Source organism: Nomascus leucogenys, chromosome 1a (genome assembly GCF_006542625.1).
Source record: "Nomascus leucogenys isolate Asia chromosome 1a, Asia_NLE_v1, whole genome shotgun sequence".
Classification (NCBI taxonomy): domain Eukaryota; kingdom Metazoa; phylum Chordata; class Mammalia; order Primates; family Hylobatidae; genus Nomascus; species Nomascus leucogenys.
In genome coordinates, this window is record NC_044381.1 from 20418558 (window position 1) to 20438327 (window position 19770).

Sequence of the window (19770 nt, forward strand, 5' to 3'; positions counted from 1 at the left end):
TATTGCATCCAGGAAAAAGTAATGTCTCATTCATGAAGTAGGAATTTAATTCCACAAACATAGTAGTTCTAAGAAAATCTAATGTGTAGTAAAGCTATTACATGCTTTAAAATATAAAATTAAAATGTATAGGCTTTCTTTAAAAAATTTGTAATTTAATTTCAAATATATAATTTAAATTTAACCATAATGGCATCACTTTAGAATTGAGTTTTTCTTTTCTAATAACCAGGTATATAAGGCAAATTTGTCATGTACCTGGTTTGAAAATGTTATAATAGATCCCAATACGTCATATGCCATGTCGAGCTATTTTCTTTTAAGTGTTCTTACTACTAAGCATTGGGGTAAATTTTTAATTGCTAAAAAGTGTAACTGATTATATTTGAAATATTTAGCAGTTATGATCCACAATAACAATTCTAGGAAATTAAAAAATAACATGTTAGTCAATGTTTTAATTAATATATTAAGAACCTACACAAGTGATTGCATCAATGGCTATTGAAATTGAAATAACAACTTCTGAAATTATTTTAAAAATATCTTTTTCTAAGAACATATGGACACATGGTGGGGAACAACACACACTGGGGCCTGCCGGGGGTGCAGCGGGAGGGAGAGTGTCAGGAAGAATAGCTAGTGGATGCTGGACTTAATATTCAGGTGATAGGTTGATCTGTGCAGCAAATCACCATGGCACATCTTTACCTATGAAACAAACCTGCACATTCTGCATATATACCCCAGAATTTAAAATAAAAGTTGAAGAAAAAAAAAATTTTTTTCCTTGGCACTAATTTGTTCTAACCAGAGAACTAATTTAGGAATTGAGAAAAGCATAAAAAGTATCTGTTCTTTTTAATTGCATAAATAAGTGATACAAAAAAAGTTCTGAGTGAGTTCTATAAGGAAATATTTTAATTTTCTTACACTGGCTTAGCTAAAATTATCATTTTGTCATTTTAGAAATATTGTATTATTATACCAAGTAGTGAAACATTTAAAAATATACATTTAGCAGATTAAAATAATCATGTTCATCTTTTAAAGAAAAAGATCCTCAAAGAAGACACAATTCATACTTTACATTTTTCATTGACATCATTAAGTACTCATTTAAATTAGTTTTGGAAACTGAAATAACTTTACATTTTTTTAATATGGTGGCAAAATTCACCTGAAAAAACAATTTCTAATTTAATCATTCCTTCATACAGGGTGTGTTCTCTCTAAAAGTGAAAACTCTACACTTCTAATATATATAAATATATATTAAGATCACGACCAATAACAAAACAAAACAAAAATGAACAAAAATGTTTTAATATGGAAACATTTTTATGAAATTAAACTTCCCTGGCTAGTTATTGAAATTCATCTTATTTAAATGATTTAAGTTTATTCTAGCAAGTGCTTCTAAGGTGGAGATGCTAATACAGGTTGAGCATCCCTAATCTGAAAATCCCAAATCTGAAATCCTCCCAAATCCAAACCTTTTTGAGCATGGACATGATGCCACATGTGAAAAATTCCACACCTGACCTCATGTGACAGTTCTCAGTCAAATTGCAGCCAAAACTTTGTTGTATGCAAAAAATTAACAAAAATATTGTATAAAATCACCTTCAGACTATGTGTATATGAAACATAAATAAACTTGATGTTGAGACTTGGGGTCTAATCCCCAAGACATATCATTATATATGTATATGCAGATATTTCAAAGTCTAAACAAAAAAATCTGCAATCCAAAACACTCCTGGTTCCAAGCATTTCGGATAAGGGATAGTCAATCTGTATAGCTGTGTCTACAAAAATACAATGGTAACCAAGAAGACCTCTAAAATTAGATTTGTAAAATCTCCTTCAGCTCTAATATTTCATTTACTCATCCCTTCATCTTCAATGACTTCAGTCATTCATTTGTTCACTTCTTTTAGAGACTTCCTATGTGCCATGCACTGTGCACTCTGGGGATATAAAGAGAAACAAAAGAAATTTCCTTTAGCTATAGTACATCAGTATGAAAGGTGGGAAGGGATCACAAATCCAAATATCAAATACACACAGAATTCACTCTCTGTATTGCAGAAGGAAAGGAATCCTGCCTAGGTGACATGGACCCACCCATGGAGACCTTTTGTATGGGAATTGTACCACTGCTCTAGCACTTTGCTCACAAAGTATGGCATATCACACTTTCATTCATTTATAGTGGAAGACATGGAGGCACATAGAGGTGAGAGAACTTGTCAAAAGTCACAGAGCAAGTTAGAAGGCCAAAATCAGAATATACGGTCTATTGTAATATTTTCAACAAATGTATTGAGAACTTGGCAAGTGTCTGGCTTAGAACCAGGAATGGGGACTACAAAGATGAATAAGATGGAGTTCCTGCCTAGAGGTGCTTATGCTCTGGTGCTGGCAGTTCCCAGACTCAGGGGTTCTGGCAATTACTGTAACAGCTGATTGTCTTGGTACCTACTGCTGGGTCTCTGAGTACTGTGTTAGTACATAAACAAACGTAGAACTGCATGGGGACAAGAACGGCTGGCAAAGTAAACATGGGGAAACATATTCAGTGTGGTTGTAATCTGTAAAATGCAAATTCAAAGAAGAATTTGTTTCTACCTATCCATCTTGCAAAAGTCCTAAAAATACTCAAAATGGAGAAATTGGCTCTCTCATCCACTGCTATTGGAAATAAAAATTTTGTGTTTAGATACCAAAGTTGCAGCATTATGTACAAGCTTATAACCAGGAACAATTATGTTCAACAGTAAGTGAATAATGTTTCACTAAATTAAGGTTACATTTATGCAATATTATGATACATGAGGCAGTTTCTTAAGATTACTTAATGACCTGGGAAAATGTTCATCATCCAATGTTAATTAGAAAACCAGCATATTAAACTATATATGGCATGCATTTTCTAAAAACACTTTTCTAAAAATACAGTATGGATGCATATCTGTATCACAAACACTGGAAAGAAATGTATCAAATTAATACTTGTGATTATTTCTGGGTGGTGGTATTACAGATGATTTCTGTTTTTCTCCTTTGTATGTTTTCCACATTTTCCGCAAGGAGATTCCATTATTTAATAATTTAGAAAAAATAAAAGTAAGTCTTAAATTTTTTTTCTGACTAGAGGATTCTCTGAAATAAACTAAACTGCTCCTGACTGGTTTCAGGACACCGATGACTCAGCCCCTTCTGGTTAGGACACACAGATGCACTAGAGAGGTCCTGAGACCTGAGCTCCATGACCCAGATTTGTTTTGCTGCTTACTGGCTGTGTCTTTCTGGGCAAAACAGTCCTGAGCCTCTGTAATTGTATTTGTAAAATGTGGCAATTGATGTCTGCCTCACAGATGAAGTTTAAAGACAGTATAAGAAAAATGCTTTGAAAAGTACTATATAAATGCAAGCTATGTCCCACCTGAGACATAGATAAGACAGAGTACACACTCAAATCCCAAATGACCAACTTCTTGGTTTTATGACATCACTTAAATGACAGAACCTCTTTGAGCCTTCGCCTCATAATTTGTCAAGTAGAGATATTACTGGCTTCTTCAGAAGGTGGATGTGAACTAAACACCTTTTGCAGGACTCAGTAAATGTTAGCTTTCTTCCTTTCTTAGGCTCTGTCTGTCCCCACTCCACTCTTACTCTGAAACAAGGATTTAAAAAAATGCTCTGGCATCAGCACTTTCTATTCTAATTTTAAAGCATATTATTTACTTTGATTTTTTTGATATGTTAAAAATGTATGGATTCTTTTTCCTTTCTCCACCCTTTTACGGTTTGGACAAATAGCAAACACAAAGTAGGCAGAACTTGGGAAAATCAATGTGAGGACTGTGGACAAATTTTATGGGGTCATTTGAGCCTGATGTCTTCCACAGAAAGCTCTGAAACTCTAAGCACTTTTCATTAGGGCAGGGAGAGAAGGAAGGGTGAGAACGTCCTTGCTTTGGTAGGCTGAAATTATTTCAGCAATTAGATCTCCCTAGATTCTGGATTTATCTAAATATACCTGTGACATTCTGTAAATGTGCAGAACTCAGAATTTCTCAGGCTTGGTTTCTGTAGTGTCAATTGACAACCACATGTCTTGAAATTTTGTTTCCTTTAATTAACCTTCTCCATTTTCAAATCAATTTTCTCACTTCCTCATGGTGTTACTGCTATTCTAAGGAATGCAGACCTAAGGGATCAACATTTCAAGACTCCAAAGGTTCGTATGCCAAGCCTGGAACTTTGTACACAAATAGATATTCAAGCATACTCGCTGTTCATTCTGTACACCCAAACTTAAAAATTCAAGGGCTAAGATTAAAGTATCAGAGGATTGAGTCCTAATTTACTATTTGAAATCTGGTCCACCTTGTATAAGAATCTTTTCTTTTTTTTTTTTTTTGAGACGGAGTCTTGCTCTGTCGCCCAGGCTGGAGTGCAGTGGCGCGATCTCGGCTCACTGCAAGCTTCGCCTCCCGGGTTCACGCCATTCTCCTGCCTCAGCCTCTCCGAGTAGCTGGGACTACAGGCGCCCGCCACCACACCCAGCTAATTTTTTGTATTTTTAGTAGAGACGGGGTTTCACCATGGTCTCGATCTCCTGACCTCGTGATCTGCCCGCCTCGGCCTCCCAAAGTGCTGGGATTACAAGCGTGAGCCACCGTGCCCGGCCAAGAATCTTTTCTTGTGGGAATGTTGAAGATTTTTGAGAAAGAGAACAACCCACTGAAGGCCCTCCCTGTTTAGGGAAGATTAACCTGTTAGGTGCTAGTAGATTGATCGAAGGGGATGATCTGCATGCACCATGACTGTGAAGACAGATTAAAAAGGAAGAGGCAGATAAAAGACGTATTATAGCGGAATCCGCTAGTGCTGAAGTCCATTTTTCCAGAGTCTTAGCACTTCACTGTGTTCTGGTTGATTTCTAACTGCCAGTGTCTACCCACCTTTACTTGAGTGCTAAAGAATTCATACCCCCATGCCAAGCAGCACTCAGTCAATGACTGGTAAGAGTTGATACATAAACACTCCAGCTCCCCTGCCCTTTGGGCAGAAGAACTCTGAGCTGTATTGTATTAGTTTCCTATTGTTGCTGTAAAAAAATTACCAAAAACTAAAGAGGCCTAAGGAAACATGAATTTATTACTGAACAGTTCTGGAGGCAAGTTTGAAATAGACCTTATTGGGCTAAAATAAAGATGCAGGTTTGAAGATAGTACACTATTGCTTTGAAGGATGCTGACCAACCTTCTGGTACAAGTACACCCAAGCTGTCTTTGGAGCCTTCTTATTCTTTCTTTTTTTTTTTTTTTTTTTTTTATTTTTTTAAGGAGGCTTCATTGCAGTTGTTCATATGTATCCATGTGCCATGTTGATTTCCTGCACCCATTAACTCGTCATTTAGCATTAGGTGTATCTCCTAATGCTGTCCCTCCCCCCTCCCCCCAACCCACAACAGTCCCTGGAGTGTGATGTTCCCCTTCCTGTGTCCATGAGTTCTCATTGTTCAATTCCCACCTATGAGTGAGAACATGCGGTGTTTGGTTTTTTGTCCTTGCGATAGTTTACTGAGAATGATGTTTTCCAGTTTCATCCATGTCCCTACAAAGGACACGAACTCATCATTTTTTATGGCTGCATAGTATTCCATGGTGTATATGTGCCACATTTTCTTAATCCAGTCTATCGTTGTTGGACATTTGGGTTGGTTCCAACTCTTTGCTATTGTGAATAGTGCCGCAATAAACATACGTGTGCATGTGTCTTTATAGCAGCATGATTTATAGTCCTTTGGGTATATACCCAGTAATGGGATGGCTGGGTCAAATGGTATTTCTAGTTCGAGATCCCTGAGGAATCGCCACACTGACTTCCACAATGGTTGAACTAGTTTACAGTCCCACCAACAGTGTAAAAGTGTTCCTATTTCTCCACATCCTCTCCAGCACCTGTTGTTTCCTGATTTTTTAATGATGGCCATTCTAACTGGTGTGAGATGGTATCTCACTGTGGTTTTGATTTGCATTTCTCTGATGGCCAGTGATGATGAGCATTTCTTCATGTGTTTTCTGGCTGCATAAATGTCTTCTTTTGAGAAGTGTCTGTTCAATGCCATCCCCATCAAGCTACCAATGACTTTCTTCACAGAATTGGAAAAAACTACTTTAAAGTTCATATGGAACCAAAAAAGAGCCCGCATCGCCAAGTCAATCCTAAGCCAAAAGAACAAAGCTGGAGGCATCACGCTACCTGACTTTAAACTATACTACAAGGCTACAGTAACCAAAACAGCATGGTACTGGTACCACAACAGAGACATAGATCAATGGAACAGAACAGAGCCCTCAGAAATGATGCCGCATAGCTACAACCATCTGATCTTTGACAAACCTGACAAAAATAAGAAATGGGGAAAGGATTCCCTATTTAATAAATGGTGCTGGGAAAACTGGCTAGCCATATGTAGAAAGCTGAAACTGGATCCCTTCCTTACACCTTATACAAAAATTAATTCAAGATGGATTAAAGACTTATATGTTAGACCTAAAACCATTAAAATCCTACAAGAAAACCTAGGCAATACCATTCAGGACATAGGCGTGGGCAAGGACTTCATGTCTAAAACACCAAAAGCAATGGCAACAAAAGCCAAAATCGACAAATGGGATCTCATTAAACTAAAGAGCTTCTGCACAGCAAAAGAAACTATCATCAGAATGAACAGGCAACCTACAGAATGGGAGAAAATTTTTGCAACCTACTCATCTGACAAAGGGCTAATATCCAGAATCTATAACGAACTCAAACAAATTTTCAAGAAAAAAACAAACAACCCCATCAAAAAGTGGGCAGAGGACATGAACAGACACTTCTCCTCTTCTCTTTATAATCAAAACCAAGACAGGAGAATGTGCTGGTGAAAATTTCTCCACGCTATGCTGAAATCAATCATATCAGGCCTCATCTTAATCCCACTTAATTTAACTTAATCCTGCCATTTGATTTAATCCATCTAATTTAATCCCACTTTGGCACAATCCGAATCTAGAATACTTGAGTCAAATCATCTAATACTCCAAGACTAGCAGAAGCCTACCCTGGATGGAAAACGATAACAAAGTTACAAGGTACATAAAGTCAGAATCTCTTGTTTTTCATTCTGGCTATAAATAACCACATGATTTTAGACTAATCACTTAATCTCTCTCTGACCGATTTCATTTCTTCATGTAAAGACAGAATTAATAAAACTCCTTTTTTGAGAGATTTCAGAGTTAAATGGAAAACTCTGTGAACTTGCTTTGAGTTCTAATACAATAGCACTAATCATGATGATTCGAAGGACAGTAAACCTTTTGTTTTTCCCATGAATGCAGGTTTTAGTCAAATGCCAGCAAAGTATTCTCTGTGCACTTGGTGCTCCTAAAATATTTATTGTTTTTCATAATGAAGAATAATGTCTTATGCAAAGTAATCTATTCACAAACTTTCTCCCAGTTGGAACTGATATATGTTGAGCCATCTCAGTTATTCTGATAAAGCCCCTCACTACATTTGTATCTAACTTCACCAGAAACAAATGATCTTCTCGATACACTTTGGGGTTCCCCAAGATTTAACAATGGATGGTGACTTGTCACATAACAGAACACTTGACTTTTTGCTCTATTTTAAATTACGTTTGAGTATTTTTTATTGAGAATCTATTAAATCTAGGGCTTCCAGAACTGGTCTTCCAGTAGTTTACATACTAATAGCTACAATAACAACTGATCTCTGCATCTTGCATTACAGTTGGCAGTGGCTTCCTATAGTTAGATGTTGCCCAAACTTCAGTCATTTTTATAACATCAGCATGATTTTTTGCCATATTTTCTTAATTTATGTGTTACTATTTACCAAGTGTTTTACCTTAAATTGAGTTACCTTTTAAAATTTAAATGTTTATTTAAAAAGTGAACTTCATATCACTACCATACCTAGAAAACCAATATTGCTTGCCATAAATAGAAAGTAAAAACTCATTGATTTAGCCATTCCATAAAGTATACATATAGCAAAACATCATGTTGTGCACCATAAATATATACATTTATATTTGCAAATAAAAATAATAATTTTTAAAAAGAAAGTAAATAAATGCAATGCAATGAAAACAAAACAATATTGTTCAGTTCCTGCCTGATACTGTTGTTGGGTAAAGGTTCCTGAGCTTGAGATAAATTCTTTTGTGTTTGTGTGTGTAAGTGTGTGTACTAGAGAGAAAGACAGAGAGAGAGAGACTGGCATATCTTATATCAAATTTAGAGACAAGCTCTACATTGAGACTTTTGGTGAATTATTTAGATTTTTGGAAATGATATGATGGATTAGAATCTTAGCAGTGCAGATACTGTATCCATTTTACAGATGATAAAGCTAGGGCTCAGAGAGATTACATGACTTATTCCTTGAATACTCAGTTAATGGCAGAGCTTGGCTTCAAACACAAGCCCTTTCATTCCAAATCCTGTGCTTTCTCTATTGTACTCAAACCTTCTTGGAGTGAGAGGGGTTGCTGAGGGCTTAGATGAAGCACACTGAAGATCCATTCCCTCTGTCATTTATAATCCAGTCAAGGAGATGAGAGGGACCAAAGTCATATACTTAAGTTGTATCAAGAGAAAGTAGAAAAGTATGTTTTGAGATAATTGGCCCAAAGTATAATGGTGAAAATATTTAGCAAGTGAGCCCACTGTAAGTTGGACTATTAGGGAAGACTTTCTGGAAGAAGCAAGATTAAAACTCTTGTGTTGAAAGGTGGATAAAATTAGATGAATTGAAGATAGAGGTGAAACCATTTCAAGTGATAACAGCGCTTTGATCAGAATAATCAAAAATATCAAAGCTCTGTCTTGGTTCACTGCAGATAGGGGAAAATGCACATATATGACAGGAAGTACTATGGCTATATTTTATAGTCTTATGTTCTATGAAGTAGAATGAATCACTATTTTGTAATCCTTAAAAATAAATTATTTCCCTCAAAATATGTACGATTCAGCAAACTATCTACAAGACTTTTTCTCCTAAGGAAATAATGATGGATATATGCTAATATTTGTAAGAATGTGTTTCATCCTAGCGGGGCAATTGGAAATAACTCCAGTGTTTGATCATATGGGGCTTAGTTACATAAAATTAACTACATCAATACTGGGGACCCTGTGCAATCTCCAAAATAGATTTCAATTTTTGCTGCTAAAACGTGATCTGTGGACCAATATTTTCACCTTTACCTGGAACTTGTTAAGATTCAGTTTCTGATGCAGTAGGTCTGGGGTAGGGCCTGAGATTCTGCATTTCCAACAAGTTCTCCAGTGATTTGCACATGCGTTAACATTTGAGAAGCAGAGGCACATGATTAATGACATGGAAAGATATTTGCAATTAAATGAAATAGGCTGATTTCATAAGAATTAGTTCCATATGATATTGGTAAATTTTTAAAAATATGCATACATTCACACATAAGAGAAGGAAATAGGGAAAGAGAGAGAGAGTATGTGTGTGTGTATGTGCAAGACAGATGGGAAGAATATATATTAAAACACCAACAATGGTGAAATTACTGGAAATTATTTAAATCTTTTTCCTGTGTTTGTGTATTTGCATCTATTATGAACATGCCTCTCAAAATGTAAATAATAAAACTATATTTTCAATTCCTTTTCTGTTTTCAGAATTTTACTGAGTTCTTTCTGGAAAAATAAACAGGAACCAAGAGGCTGAACTGGAAGAAAACAACTCACAGGGATTTAATCAATGTAACAAGAAACTGTCAGAAGAGAGAAAGACTTATAAGATAAGCATTTTCCAGTAAGTGTGAAGTAAGTCTGTGTAACCTTCATGTCCCTAGTGCTCTTGGAATTTATTTTAAAAACTAAACTTTTTTTTTTTTTTAAGTAAGGCTATAAAGCTCCAGGAGCATAGACATTTTCAAAACTGCCAACTGGGAAAGTACTGTCAGGATGAAACAGATCGGTTTCCCTTAACAAGTATTTTTAGTGGTTTTACTCTGAGTTCTGATTGGGAATATTCCAGCAATGTCACTTAGAAGTCGAAAGAGGACCCAGCTGCTTTGTCAGAATGATTCTTTGCCTGCCTTCTCCCTTGGAAAATTTACCTTAATCTTCATTCATTTCTGTGAGTTGTCCCCATTTGGGTGATCTCTTTGTTCTTAGCATATGATGGTAAGAAAAGGATTCAGATTCCAGCTTCACTATTTCTTTGCTGCTGGGATGTTTAGGCAATGGAAGTAAGTTAAGCTGATTAAATGAGATAATGCAAATAAAACATTTATTTTAAAGGAAATACTTAAAAAGTTGACTGATTGGGAACTGGCATTGTGGCGTGACTATGAGGACTCTCTGGGGAAAGATCAACTGGTCCCAAACAGAATTGAAGAAGAAGCTGTTCAGCCACCTGTGAGTATTGAACTGGGAGTGGCGTCCGAGGCACTGGGTGGTTGGGGCTGTGATAGACCAAGGGCTGATCATGCAGCACCACCTCAAGAAGCGGGCATCCAGTGCACGTACCAACATTACTCTGTCCAGGAAGAAGCACAGAAAACTTCTCCAGCAGATCCAGCTTGCCCGGAAAGAGAAGGCAGCCATGGAAGTGGAAGCCCCTCAAAACTAGCCAGAACTAGTAAGCCACGGCTCAAAAGGCAAAAGAGGACAAAAGCCCCCTAGGATGTAGAAATGAAGGACCTTGAAGATGAGAGCTAAACCTCTTCCTCTATGAGATTGTCAACCGGATCCAGAAGGACTCAGTGGTTGTTTCAGAGGACTTTGGCAAAAGCAGTGCCCCTTTTCACCACCAGATTTCCTCCTCCCTAATCCTCCTGTGGAAGGATGTCTTTGGGAGGGAAGAGGGTACAGAAGGGAGATTGGAGAGGGGTCTCTTTAGAAGTCAATTCCATTTGTGATAAAGCCCTAGCACTCTGAAAAAAATTTTTTGACTGATTAATTCATCATTCAACAACTGTGTACCATGTGACCATCATCTGCCCCTATGGGTAGAGGATGCAGATGATCCCAGACATGTTTCCTTACCTCAAGATGCTTTCAGGTAAGGGGACACAACCAAGGAAAACACAATTACGCTGCAGTGTCACAAGCGCCATGACAAGGAGAAGGCCAGGTATCACAGGGGCAAATAAGAGGAGTACTAGCCCTGTCAGGGGGGTGGTGGTGGTAAAGAAGTCTTCCTCATTGAAGTGACATCTACATTGAGATATGATGGACCAGTAGGTCTAGGCCAGGAATAGCTGAGAAGTTCCAGACAGTGGGAATAACACATTTACAGGTTCAAATATGAGAAAGAACACAAATGTTCAGGTGCTCGACAAACTAAAAGTGCTAGGATATGAGTCTGGGGAGGAAGGTGGGGGCAGTAGAAAGAAGGAAAATGATACGAGGGATCTGTAGAGCCTGGTCATGAATGGGCCTTGTCAGCCATGCGGAGGAAGTTTCACTTCATCCAAAGGGCTGTGGGAAAGATCAGGGTCAAATATGGTCTCATGGGGGTTTTAGGCAGATTGTTCTGGCCACAGGTGGAGAAAGACTGGAGACAAGCCAGGAGGACTGCAAATCAGCCAGCTAGGAGGGTGCTGCAGGAGCACAGGGAGAAATGATACTACCCTCAAGCCAGTAGAAATGGATGACTATACATGAAATGAGATTGGTGATTAACTGGAAGTTGGGAGATGATGGAACAGACCCAGAGAATGTACTTAATAAATGCCTATTTTCTTTTCTTCTCCATAGAGATCTATTGGCCACTTTAGGCCAAGGAAAGATTAACCCAGTAGTAGCAGAAAAAATATTTTCTAGAAGCAAAATAACTATGTGCTTAGCAGTTCTGTAAGTAAGGTCTGGGAATTCTTGAGGGTCACTGCATTTCTATTTGAAGGGACTGTGAGGTCAAAACTATTTTCATAACAATTCTAAGATGCTGTTTGCCTTTTTTCTTTTATTCTTTCACAAACATGAAGTGGATTCTTCCAGAGGCTACATGACGTGTGATAATGCAATTGCTCTGACGGCTAAAGTTACATGTGCTTGGATTTTCTTGAGCTTTAAATTTGTCCCAGTTTTAATTTCAAATATAGTAAATACAGAAAGATATAGTCCCCATAACAAAAGCTCTTTGGGGTCCTCAATAATGCTTAAGAGTGTAAAAGAAACCTGAAGCCACAAAATTTGACAACCAATGCCATAAACATTTAAAGAACATTTTAAAGGCATCCACTACCAAAAGCTTAAAAAAATTATGAGTGAGGATAAACTCTACTGATTGAGGAGCCTATTTCTTATCTTAGTTTTGTTGTCCTTTCAAATCTGAGCCGTTGCTGGCTTAATATAAAGATAATGCCTAGGATTTCATTTCTAGAAGAACACATCCAACTAACAAAATCAAAGCACATATCATACAATTTACTAAGTAGAAATATGAAATCCATGTCCGCAATTCTGAATATACTTTGTTCTTTAAACTTATTTTTAAAGTTGGAAAACAGAGTCACTGAGTAATACTCATATCTTAGAACAAAATCTCTGTTGTGTAGGCAGAAAAGCAAAATAGAAGTGACAGTGTGGGCAAGTGGAAAATAACACAGTGAAGAGAAATGATACAAACTAGACTCAGAACCAGAGCTCTAAACGCAAGTTGCCAACCCAAAAGGACTTCAGGATCCCCTATGAACCATTATTTCAAAAAAACAAGGGCAGTTGGCGAGCCAATCAAGCATAAATCTAGTAGTCATCCACACATCATTTGAAGAGGCCTGGAGACAATGGAGGGCAGTTTTCTGTGCCCCTGAACAATACCAAAGTGGCTGCCCTTCCAAGATGTCAGTAGGTGTCTCAGCACAAAAAGTCTGGGGAAGGTCAGGATAAGAGCAATACAGAAAACGGCTCCAGAGACTGAGGTCAGTCAGAGTTCCATGCTTCGGACGAGGATTCCATATGGCTGTTAGGAATGTGATGTGGCTAGTACACTGGAGGAACTGAATGCTTAATTTTATCTCATTTTCACTAATATAAATTCAAAGAGCCATGAGTCTAGTAATGACCACACTCGAGAACTCTATTCCAGAACTTTAGTGAAATGATCTTTCCAACCTGTGGAGAGCCAACTCTAAGATCTCCCATCACGGTGCAAGATGGGTTTGAATGTACTCTTCAGGTAAACACATATGTGAAATCCTTGTCTCCCACCAAAACCCAGTCGGCTTCCTAGGACATCTGCCAGCAAAGCCAGCTAGTTCTCCTTGGGGAATTTGGAATAGGAGCTTAGTAAAGAGGGAAGCAGAGCAGACAAATGAGAGGCAGGAGTCTTGCCTGTTACCCCATGTGACCTGGCCCTGAGCTATCTTCCAAATTCTTTCCCTGATCTGTAGCTGCTTGTCACTGTGCTCCAGCGACACACAGCCTCTAGTTCTTCCTTGAATATATCAAGCAAGTTCCCATCTCATGACCTGTTGTGTTTATTTACTTTCTTCTTATCCTGCAATGCTCTTTCTCTGGATCAGGGTTTCTTAACTTCAGTGCTAGTGACATTTTAAGCTGGATAATTCTTTGCTACAGGGACCTGCCCTCTGCAGCACAGGGTGTTTAGCAGCATCCTTGTTCTCTATCCACCAGATGCCAGTACCATCCTTCCCCCAGTTGTGACAATTAAAAACTTCTCCAGACACCAAACGTCCCTGGAGAGGCAAAGTCACCCTGGTTAAGAATCACTGCCCTAGATATCTGCATGATTCACTTTCTCACTTAATTTAGTTCTGTACTCAGATATCGCCTCCAGGGAATCTTTTTCAAAACCCTATACCTCTCTGTCCCCTTTCCCTGTTTTATTTTTCTTCCCAGTATTTATCACTAGCTAACATCACATCAGATACTTCTTTGTTTCTTGTTTCCTTGGCTGCTTTATTTACTGCTGTATCCTAGCACCTAGTATCTAGTTGATTGGTAGATGCTTTATAAATATTTATTGAATGAATGAAGGAAGGAAGTACCTGTGCCATTTGTAAGGTCAAAAGAGAGACAGGAAGTTTTCATTCTGGGAGAATGGACACATGTCACAAGCAGAAACGCTTTAAGTCAATTTAGCTATTAAAAACTGTATTGGTTGTTATATAACAATGATAAGGCTTTAGGGCATTTTCTAATAATGGGCATACTTTTACTGACCTTCTCTAAAATTATGCTTTGAATGCGAAAATAAATTATAATTTTAAATGTATTTGTCAACCACTTTTATGAATAGTATGCAATTTTGAGACCTAAAATTGCGATCATTTCATATCATCAAGAATCTATGTTCTTACCTGATTTTAACATTGACGTCTATTTGCCTTTGAGCAAAAGACATTTTGATAATGAGAAGAAGGCCTGATGAAAGGCCTGCATTTTCCTTCATAGTTATAAATTGAAAATGTGTTTCCAAGAGATTTTTATTAGAATTACTGCGTGTAAGCCTATCAATTCAGTAACTCCAGCCCTAGGAAATTTAATCATGTGCTGAAATCCTTACTTACTGGTAAGATTGAGATTTTTTTTCCCCCTGATGATTTGTTATAATCTTTCTGAATTCCTCAAGAATACTAGACTAATTTATAAGATGGTGACTTTCTTCTGGAAGAACTGTAAATATTCAAAAGAAATTACAAGCACCAAGTAAATTGCACATTTTGGAGAATAAGGGAAGAATATCCCCAAACTGTTGGTAGATGGTCAGAGTATTCTACAACCTGGATCTAGCCAATTATTAAATGAAGTTCCATAATACCTCAGCTCCTAAAAATCTCCAGGGACTAAGAACTTCTGAATATATTAACTAGAATTTTTAAAAGTTAAGTAATTCTACTTTCACATTTTCAAGGTTTTTACCGATGCAAGTCTTTCTACAACAACACACACTGCTATCCTTTTTAATCATAGAAAATCTGGAACTCTGTGTGTGTGTGTGTGTGTATGTGTGTGACCTATGGCCACCCTTTTGTGAAGCTGTGCATATGCACAAACAAGGGTGGGTGCAAGTCTCAGAATTAGGACCCCAAGGGTGGCCCTACAAGTTGATTTCTCTTCCAGATGGGGTGCAGCACTCACAGAACCATAAACGCAGCATCCCAAGCCTGCCTTGTAAAAAAACTGACTGCTGAATCAAAGACCAAGAGCAGCCCTTCCCTTTCAGGGTTATCTTGATTCTTTAAAATAAAATAAAATAAAATAAAATAAAATAAAATAAAATAAAATAATCATCATCTTTACTTCTGTTTCTAGAGTCTCGTCAACTTTTTGGTAGTCCTCTAAACCTTGTTTGTGATTTCTACAGTCAGCCATTTTGGCAACCCACATCACTTACCTTTTCCCTTCACTATTTGAATGGAGGAGGAGCATTCCTTATGAGTCATTTGAGAACTAAAAAAAATTTTTTGTTTGTATCTATGTAAGGTATACAACATGATGTTATGAAATACATATGTAGAGTAAAATGGTCATTACAGTGAAACAAGTTAAGACATCTATCATGTCACAGAGTTATCCATTTCTCCCCTCTGTGGCAAGAGCAGCTATAATCTACTCATTTAGCAAGTATCCTGAATACAGTATGCTATTATTAACTATAGTCTTCATGTTGTACATTAGATCTTTAGACATGTTTGTCCTACATATCTGCTACTTTGTACAGAGATAGAGAATAAACAGTGGTTCTCAGGGGTGGGGTGGAGAGGAAGGAAATAGAGAGATGTAAGCCAAATGATACAAAGTAATCCAATAATTTATGTGAGAAGAAGTGGGAAAAGTCTATTTCTAAGGTGCCTCAACCTTTCCCCCTAACTCCATCCTTACCACCACCACCACCAAACACCGTAATAATAATAACAATAATCAGGAAATTAACACTTCTAGACACCTGATGCCAGACTACATTGTTTTTGAAGTATTTCCCAATGTCAAGCTTTGAACAGAATTATAGATACCTACGAAACACATTTTCATGAACAAGTTTGAGTGTTTTATATAGTATTTGCAAGGAATATCAAAGTCCTCTTGTATTTTCTTTTATAGTATTTTGCTTTCTGAAAAATATCTCAGTTGATACATCGATAGGCAGAAAGATGATCAAAGATATTAACCCTGCCCCTTCAAGATTAGAGTCATAATTGCCTAGCTGGAGAGAGGCCGAGTATCCTCAAGTAGGACTCAGGTTTGAAATAATATTTCCCTGAAGGTACAAAAAAATGATGGAACCCCTTGGGAAGCATTCCACATCCATCTGTGTATTAGCTTGTTCTTTGGAATCAACACTATGGCTCCTCAGATACCTCTGTGCTAAGGATTTTTTCTGAAAGTTGAAAGTTTTATTTTTCTACAAGACCAGTCCCTGTAGGCACAGTCAACCTGTCCTCATTGCGTTTGAACCCAGGCACATTCCACAAGGAAGCTAGCAAATGTGACCAAGGCACACCATTACATGCTCCTCAGAGGGCTGGAGAGTACTTATAAATGCATTCTCTTGAAGAAAGAAGAAATTGGCAATTTTTATACGGATGCATTATATGCTGATTATTTACAAAGCCTAAAACCAGGCAAAGTACCTAGCAGAAAATACCCATGCATTATTCAACTAATACAAATCTGTTGTTTTTCTAATTTGCTCTTCAAAACATGTCTTTTCAAGTTGTTTTGAGTGAGGGAGGAGAAAAGTATTCTCTCTTTTCAGGGACAAAAACTCAAATAAAAGAGGTACTCCCATTCAGCTAATCATGGCAGCTTTAACAATATATGGGCAAAATACACAACAAACTTACAAAATTAGAGGCTTTATGAAGAGCATCCCTTTATAACCAAGTTATTTTAGAACAGAGAAAGATAAATAATCTACTTATCAGGCTAGGTTTTCCAGGCTTTCCCATTCCAAGGCCCTCCTATGTTTTCTTTCCCTCTTTTTCTATTTCTCCCTTTTGCCTTTCCTAATCCATGTACAACAAGATACCATGTACAACATGCTTACCCCTATTTAACTGCACACGTTCACAGTATTCTACAGTCAAAAGCTCTACTTTTGCAGCAACTTTTTATTGCTGAATGCATTTTATCCTGATTACATGACAAGGATGATGGCTTACTCATTATTTCATTCAGCATACTTATTGTGGGCTTACTATGTGCCAGGAAATGTGTGGGTCCCAATGATAGATAGAACAGGGTTCCTAGCTTCATGGAGCTCCTATTCACTGGTTAACTACATGTATGAAGGCTTTCAGTAAATTTTCTTTGCAGTGACATTCTCCTGTGATCCCAGGGGAGATTTAATTCATCCTCACATTAAATATGACCCTCCTGAACGACACGGTGGTGTTCTTTTAGGGCTGATATCTTATATTTGCCTTTAGGCCAATCATATCTGGAGAGACTGCTGAGACCTAGAATAGCTTTTTGATAAGCCCCTTTGCCTACCTCCCCTATCTGACCCTTTCTTTCTTACAGGCTCTTGGTGTTTACAGTTTATAGCCACTCTCATCACCCCCATTCCCACAGTCTCTTTTCCTTTCCTATTCTTCTGTTGTTTGCCACATGTTTTCTGCTTTTTTATCTTTCTTTTGTCTTGGCCATGTCTGAATGCTTTCAGTCTGGTCCATCAATGGCACTACTATAATCTCTGAGTTTCCAGGTCTTCTTAGTTGCTATTGTTATTTTTGTATGCTTAAAGGCTGGGTAAAATATTCTTTACAACACACATTCATTGGTTCCACCACTGTTCCTTTCTCCCCCATCAAACATAGTTCAGTGCTATTCCAGACGTTTGAAGCTGTTTGTGATCTGATATCTGAGTTCTGGATAGTGAAATACTGCAGCTCACTTTGCCAGAGACAGTGAGAGTTCTTCCCGAAATATAAGGTGGACTCACAATATTTGATAAGATGTAGAGGCAGAATTAGAAGGTAACAGTTAATGACTAGCACCCTGGAAAACAGGCCAAAGGGCTCCAAGTTTTGCAGTGTATTTCTATGCAAACTTGAGCATATTGTGCTGGTTCACTGATTCTCAAGTTTTCAGAAAAGAAAATGGGAATGTTAGATCACAAAGAGAGATACACTAAGGTTCCACAGGAAGAAGATGCCTCACAAGTAGACCAGTACTCTCCAGTTTATTTTGAAATGGTGGTGGAATGAAATGGTTAGGTAAGTTTAGTTCTTTGATTAACCAAGAATTACCATATGCACTATAGATGAATTTCTAATTTTTAAATAATCAGGATAAAATGCATTTATCAATAAAAAGTTGCTGCCAAAGTGTTTGCCTCAGAGGTCATTAAGAACAGTGACCCCACTAAATGAAAATTCCACTAAAAACTTTAGTTACAAGAAGAAAATCCTACATGTGTTAAGATCTAATCAGATTGGGATGTCTAAAGACAAAAATAATGGCCAGATGATTTAAAGCTTTTTTTTTTTTAAGATGGAGTCTTGCTCTGTTGCCCAGGCTGGAGTGCAGTGGCGTGATCTCAGCTCACTGCAACCTCCGCCTCCCAGGTTCAAGCGATTCTCCTGCCTCAGCCTCCCGAGTAGCTGGGATTACAGGCACATGCTGCCACACCCAGCTAATTTTTGTATTTTTAGTAGAGATGGGATTTCTCCCTCTTGGTAAGGCTGGTCTTGAACTCCTGACCTTGTGATCTGCCTGCCTTGGCATCCCAAAGTGCTGGGATTACAAGCTTAAGCTACCATGCCTGGCTGATTTAACACTTTTTTTTTTTTTTAGACAGGGTCTGGCTCTGTCACCCAGGCTGGAGTGCAGTGGTGCAATCTCGGCTCACTGCAACCTCTGCCTCCCAGGCTCCAGCCATTGTCCCACCTCAGTCTCCTGAGTAGCTGAGACTACAGGTGTGCATCACCATGCCTGGGTATTTTTTTTTTTGTGTGATTTTTGTAGAGACAGGGTTTCACCATGTTGCCCAGGCTGGTCTCGAAATCCTGAGCTCAAGCAATTGGCCCACCTTGGCCTCACAAAGTCTGGAGATTACAGGCATGAGCCACTGTGCCCAGCCAATTTAACACTCTTATAGCATCACATGTTACTTGGACTGACACCTGTGGCTCTTACTGGCAGCCAGGCTTATGGTTACTGCATCAGGGACACTGAATGACTAGACCTTGACATGAATCTCATACATGTTCAAATGCTTACATAAAGTTTCCATTGTGGGAAGGCACTCTTTTAGTTTATTGAAAGATGACCCCTTTTCAGTCCTCTTCAACTTCTGGAACTTTAAAGTGTGGTGTCAACTTATTTCCCTCATGACTCTCTCTGAATTTATGCTGGTTTCTTGCTTTTTGAGATTTTAGAGCTGGTCTGTGAAAGTGGGACACATTTCCCTTGACACATTTCAAACTATTTGAGAAAGAAGAATCCATATGCAATAAACTGTCACACTGAATATTAGAAGAAAGCAATCAAGTCCTTTGTAAAAGGAGTCTCAGTCACCTCTCTTCTACCTCTACTTCATATAATACCACAAATTGCAAGGCTCCTGAGGAGTCTTCCTTCTGGGAATAAACTGCTAAGACTTTATTGCTTGAAGAAGTTTTCTGGGGTGTAGTTTGCCAGCCTGGTGCTCATAGTCAGAAGACATTCTTTTCCTTGGTTACTAGCATTGAGCTTTGGGTAGGAGCATCTCATTATT

The 19770-nt window shown here is 38.0% G+C and overlaps 1 protein-coding gene and 1 pseudogene across 3 annotated transcripts in view; one reads left to right on the forward strand and one right to left on the reverse strand.

Moving 5' to 3' along the window:
• The window catches only part of SLC24A2 (solute carrier family 24 member 2), a 273760-nt gene that overhangs the window by 181297 nt on the left and 72693 nt on the right, over positions 1 to 19770 (reverse strand). The gene's annotated exons all lie outside the window — the stretch shown is intronic.
• On the forward strand, positions 9991 to 11233 carry LOC115836747 (annotated as a pseudogene).